Below are 6468 nucleotides of genomic sequence, written 5' to 3' on the forward strand. Positions count from 1 at the left end.
TTGGAGCCATGGGGATGGTGAATAGGGGGCAGGTTTCACTTGGTATATGAAGCCTTGTTCAACCCAGGTTTCAATAAGAGCAGAACCAGACTAAGGTGGCAGAGAGTCTGAGGGTAGAAAAATAGGCAGGAAAAAAAATGGTGGATGGAGAGGCAGAGGAACTGGCAGCAGACAAATTCCTGGATCGCATTTCCACAATCAGAAGCTCCAAGAAGGCAGCATTATGCTAACTATTGGGTTAAAAATTTCAAGTGAAGTTGTCTCACACTAGGTTTATATTTGTTAGTCCAGTATATGGCTAGGGGTGGGAGTGCAGAGGAGGATTAGAGGTGAGATGGCAAAAAACATTCTTACTTGTGTCCTTGATAGAAAACTCACTTTCCATTCTTCTCCTCATCTTTTCAACACAAGGTCAGATCCTTCTTGTGCATACATTTGAAATGCCCTATGTTTGTTTTTGTTTTTTACTTATAGCCTTGATCAAAACTCTTATGAAGTAAGTTTTGGGGTACTTATTTTACTAAGTCCTCACCATTGAACCGCAAATGAAGACAGGGATGTGAACAAATGTTTTAAGTTAATGAGTAAATGAATGAAGGATTGAGTCTATGCATATGTGCTGAGCTCTGTGCCAGGCAGAGGGGATACAGAAAGGAAAAAGACAGAGGGGGTCTTCCTTCAAGGAACTTAGAAATGAACAAATAATTTGAAGACTGATGAACACTTCAAAGGACAAATACAGTGAGCTTTGGGCGCTGACATGAATCTGGCGTGGTTTGGGGTGCATGGATCTGATACCTCAACGAATGCACAGAGAGTCACTCAAAGGCGGGATCTGAGGAAATAGCATTCCTGGCAGCAAGAACTGCATGTGCCAAGGCCTGAAAGAAAAAGAACTTAGTTCATTAGCGAGACCACTGTGGCTGGGCCAGAGGGAAAGGGAGAACGATCATTCGGGGCCTTTTAGTCCTTGTTTATGAAGTTGTACTTTTCTCTAAGGGCAGTAAGAAGCCATTGATTAGTAGAAAGCTATGGAGTGCCCTAACCTGATTTATTTATATATTTTAAAATAATCATTTCTCTGGCTGCTGTGTGAAGCATGTGTTGGAAGAAGGTAAAAATGGAGACAGCTGTCTAGGTGAGAGGTGATAGAAAGAGCTGGGAGGAGGAGTCAGGGATGGCATCCAGGTCTGGGGCTTAAGCAGCTGGGGCGTGGACACCAGAGGAGGAGCGGGTCTCTGGGCTCATTGGGGGGCCTCTTGAATTTGATGTCCTGTGTATCCTCCACGAGGAGCTGTCAAGTCAATAATGAGCTATGTGAGTCTGGAGCCCAGGAGAGAGGACAGCACTGGACATAGACAGCATATAGATGGCAAATGAAGCTAGATGAGTTCCAGAGAAGAGAGGCAGAGGCACTCCACCTTGCAACCACTGAGTAGATGGGCATCCAGGGACTGGAAGAAGACAATGCGGCAGCCCTCTGTGCGGCAGCTCCTTCCGCATTTTGTTTTTTAATCTCTGTATTCTCCTGGGCATCAGACAATTGGATTTTCTTATACGGTAGAAGCTGATAGGTGTCTTCCCATTTTCATCCTTTCTTCTGCCTTAACTACAGACTCCTATATTAAGAGTCTCAGTGTGTCCAGCTTTAACAAAACAAACAAACAAAAAAACTACATTTCCCAACATACTTTGTAGCTAAGGATGGCTAATGGATACAAATGGAAGTTGTTGACTGAGACATCTAAATAAAACCCCCCCTAAAGGGGCTGACTCGGCAAGGCATCACACACCATTTTTCTTTTCTTTTTCTTTTTTTAATTTCAAAAGACAAGTTTATCCAGATAGGATCCTCTCAAACAACACAAAAAAGTTAGACAGCATTATTAAAATATACACTTTTAGCCAGATGACATCAGAATGACATGAACAGGGAGCACAGGAGCACAGGGCCTCTGCCAGCAACCCCCCTCTTCCCAAATCCACCTACACCGAGGTTCTCCCCCTCATCCATGACCCAACTGTCCTAAGTGGGGTCACAGCCACCTCAGGCACCATGAGCAGGATGGGCCTGTGCCCCAAGGCAGGGTCCAGCAGGAGGAGTCACATATGCAGGCAGCTAGCTTAGGGAGGCCAGCAGTGCCCAGGGGAAAAGGCAGCCGGCAGGTGAACCTGTTGGGGCAGGTGCTCAGAAGCTACACAGATCCCATTCTCTGGCCCAAGTGAGATTGGGGGCTGCTGGCACTTCCTGCTGGGTGAGTGGGACCTTCGAGCTGGGCAAGAACCAGCACCCAAGAAAGGACCCTCGGGTGAGACCACACTGGTTGACTCCACCCCAGCAAGGGCACCTCGTCTGCAGGTGGCACACAGAGTAAGGAGGCAGTGTGAACAGGGCAGCACGACCCAGGCCAGGCAGACCGAGGGGCCAGGACCTACTGGGCCATCGCCTGGGCTGCTGTGCGGCCTGGTTTCCTGCTGCTGAGGGTCAGGAGAGTTGGGGGAGGGGGTTGCTAAGGGTCAGGAGGGATGGGGGGACTGAGTGTCAGGAGAGATGGGGGATGGCCACATTCAGAAAAGTGGGGTTCTGGGTCCTTGGTTGGCTGGCACCTGCTCTTGATGCCCAATAACAGTGACCATGGGAAGGCCACTTGCTAAGACACACAGGCCCAGGTGGTTGCCAAAACAGTTTTGCTGCCAGAGGCTCATGCCAGGGATCTAGGTTCAAGGCCAAACTGCAGGTCAGGCAGGTTCCCTGCCCCCTCCAACATCTCCAAGGCATCTTAGTGGAAGTCAGTCTCGGCAGAAATGCAAAGCGTGAGTCAGAACTTGTGAATCCCAGGGGATGTCTCCTCATGGCCCTGCTTGCCCCTCACCCCCGTGACCCTGGGCGGCTCTCCCAGGAGAACCCAGTGTGCTCTCTGCCACCCCCAGCCCTGTGGTCTGAGAACCCCCTCACTGAAGCATTAACACAGTTAATGTACAAGAAAAACCCAAAGGCTGCTGAGGACCAACAAAGAGCTGGCTCTAACCTGGGGCGTCTGCCGTTTGGCATCTGCAGGAGTCATGGAATGTTTCTGGTTTCTTTGGCCAAAAAATACCTTTGAGGGCCTCAAATTATCTTTTCAAAACTGAAGAGAAACATGAGTTTGCACATTCCCCACCCCTGGTCCCTTCCGCTGCCTCGGTGCTTCCAGGAGCTCCAGTGATCGGTGACTGAGCTCTGGTCTTGCAGGGGCCCAGGCAGCTCTGGAAGCAGAGGTTCTGGTGGAACGACCAGGACAGCAGCAAGGGGGCCTCTGCGGACTACGGTCACATGACTGCACAGCATGAATCCTGCTTCCGGGCTGTTTTGTAGAAGGCTTTAGAGTAAATCCCCAGTGCTTCGGATTTGGACAACAGGTTGTCTATCTTCTCGCCTCGTCCTAACATGGTGTTGTGCCGAATGATCTTGGTCTCATCGAGTTCAGCTGCACTTTACTCCTGGGGTCAGCTTCTCGGGGATTCTGGTGGGTACTTAGCCAGCCATCCAGGGCTGTGTCTTGGATGGTAGCAGGGGATCTGACTGGCCCGTCGATCCTGTCCACCTGCTTGGAGAAATCGTCCAGCACCTTCTCTGGCAGGTAAAAGCCACCCGGGATGGGTACTCACCATCAGCAATAACTACTCCCCCAAGACTGTTGTTCTGTGTCTTGTTCCTTGATGGAAGCTCTGCTGCCTTTGGCTGAGAGCTCCACAGTCAGATGGCTGGGGAAGGTCATGAATTCCGGAACTGGTCCTCTGGAAGAAGCTGCAGGAGAACACGCCATAGGCAGCGCTGAGCAGCAACGTCTTGGGGTCACCTCTGTAGTGGGCGCTCAGGCTGAACAGCGTTATGACACCACCAGGGCCGCCCATCCCTGAAGACCGAGGGCTGCTGACTGGTCCGACGCTGCCTGCTTTTCTATCTTCCTCTATCTTCTCCCTGGAGCTTGGGTCTGACAGCGTGGGCTCCAGTGGCCATCCCAGACCACAAGGTAATCTTGAACATAGAAGCAAGATAGTTTCTGGGTCTCTGTTGATTATTGGAGCTACTGCCCAGGGAACTTGCAGGCTTCTTTAAAGTGAAATAAAAATGAACCTCAATATTATATAAGCTACTGATATTTGGATTTTGTAATGTATACTGTCAAAGTTAATCTAATTGATAGATGATGTATGTGATAATCAGACATGACAGTGAATCCAAGAAAGAGACTGGGGGGTGGGGGTGGGGGGGTGAGCACAGAATGAAGAAAGCAAGTTAGGCTGATGCATAAAGAAGCAAAATATTCTTTCATGTGTCACCAGGGAAAAATGTCCATGTTTCTTGCAATGTCTTGAACTAGCAGTGCAGCAGCCAAAGTACATCATCTCAAGTGCTTCCCCTTGGGACTCTATTAGCAACTGAGCATCTTTGAATGGCAAGGGAACGTTAATCTCATGTACAAAAATAGTGCTCATTGTGATTAATATCTAACAACTATAATTGAATAATTGCAAAGTTTAAAATAGTTCAGGCAATTAAGAAAGCACAAGTGTCTCAGCTACATGAGGTGCACACCCATTCTCTACAAAGTTCACAGAAAAAAATTATATATAAATATATATATATATATATATATATATATATATATATATATATGCCTCATATTATTCTCAGCTGCTACTAATTCTAGAATTCTGTCTCCAGGTTGCCTGACCAAGGGCATAAATGATGGCTGAGACCCAGCCCAAGTTTAGCTCCCAAACACTACCCCAAGCCAGCCCAGGTCAGCTTGGAAGCAGTGGCACATTTTGCAATTTGTTCACCTGTAAGAGGCATCCTTCAGCACATGACACAGAGATGCTTGATCTGCTAGTTGGCTCCCTGGTGGGGCCCACCTTATTCCTTTCCTTTGAAAACCATATTGATTTATATTGCATTCAAGAAGTTGAGGAATACGGAAGCATATTAGGAGTCCTTCCAATCAGCAGAGAAGACAGATGAAGCACTTTGAGGGATTGGTATACAGAAAATTATTATAAGCTGACAGCAGAACCATAGCCACTAAGTAACTATAACCCCAAGTGGAAGAAAATACCTTACTTCCTACCAAAAACTAAGAAAATTATGTAGCCAAAAGGAGAAATTTTAAGAAGTTTCTTTAGTGCTTCTGTTGCTCTCTAGCAACCCCTTGTGGTACTTGAAATAATCTGCAGTCCGGTGCTGCTATTCCAGGCCCCCTCTTAGTTGCATCAGATTTGTACTAGAAGAAATTGACAACTTGAATCTATTAGAAACCCTGTGTTAAGCACAAGAATCTTACAGACCTTGCAAAAATTTTTACCAATATAAATACATCAATGAGTTCATTTTCTTCACACCAGTGAAACTCAATTTTTTAAGACAACCAATTTGGTTTAAAAAATATATATATATATATATATATATATACATTCTTTCTCTCTCTCTCTCTCTCTCTCTCTCTCTCTCTCTCTCTCTCTCTCTCTCTCCTCCCTCTCCCCATTCATCCATCATTTAGTAAGATTATGCTATGTAATCGTATAACCTATGGATGAGGACAATGGCGAGTGGGGGGGAGGTAAGGGCAGAGGGTGTGGCAGGATCCTGGTGAAAGGGAGCTATGGGGGCGGGGGGGGAAAGAGAATAAACAATTGTAATAATCTGAGCGATAAAGATTTATTTTAAAAAATGATTATGCTATGTGCCAGCCCTATGATTGTGGCTCAGGTAAATAGATGGACATAGTAACATAATTTTGTAGGACAGACAACTAAGAGATAGGCAGGGATCAAATCATGAAAGATCTTTATATTCTGTTGAAGATTTTGAAGGAGATAAGGAGACATGAAATATGTAAGCAGGGAAGTGGTATAATCAAATCTGTCATTTATAAAAGGTGATTCTGGAAACGGTGAAGGTAGGATGGGTGTGAGCATATGGCAGAATGATGGATTAGGAGACTGAGAATTCAAGTTAAGATAGGCTAACCCAAGGCAAGTAGGCATAAAAGGAAAAGAGTGCAAACTGAGGAGAAATTTGGGAATAGATTTGAAAGACATAGTGCAGGGGTCAGGTTTCTACCTAAAGCAGCCAAGTGGTTGCTCCCTCAAAGTGCTTCATCTGTCTTCTCTGCTGATTGGAGCGGCAGATTGGTAGTGACAATAGCTGGTGTGGCAAACATAGAAGGCTTGGAGTAAGGTGAGGGATGTGGGCAATGGAAGAAGGAAGATTAAAAATTTAGATGGTTTAAACCATATTAGAAATTTAAATGGTTTTGTGGAAAGAGCTTTTCATCTGGAGTCCTTTCTAACTGAATTTTATTAGTCTATATTCGTCTATTTGTATTCATTAATCACAGGGTCCAACTAATGTCCAAAGTTGTTTGCATCTTCCCTACAATCAGCTTTCTCAGGTGTGCAAAAATCACATTACAAACTCCCCATGTG

The 6468-nt window shown here is 46.0% G+C and overlaps 1 pseudogene across 1 annotated transcript; it reads right to left on the reverse strand.

Annotated features, from left to right (window-relative positions):
* Nucleotides 1-3295: 3295 nt before the first annotated feature.
* Nucleotides 3296-3894, reverse strand: LOC311612686 (synaptobrevin homolog YKT6-like; annotated as a pseudogene). Its single transcript has one exon. The product of its transcript is annotated as a synaptobrevin homolog YKT6-like (transcript).
* Between the last annotated feature and the right edge of the window lie 2574 nt (nt 3895-6468).

This window comes from Pipistrellus hanaki (assembly GCF_964339955.1).
Source record: "Pipistrellus hanaki genome assembly, chromosome: 1".
NCBI classification, from domain to species: domain Eukaryota; kingdom Metazoa; phylum Chordata; class Mammalia; order Chiroptera; family Vespertilionidae; genus Pipistrellus; species Pipistrellus hanaki.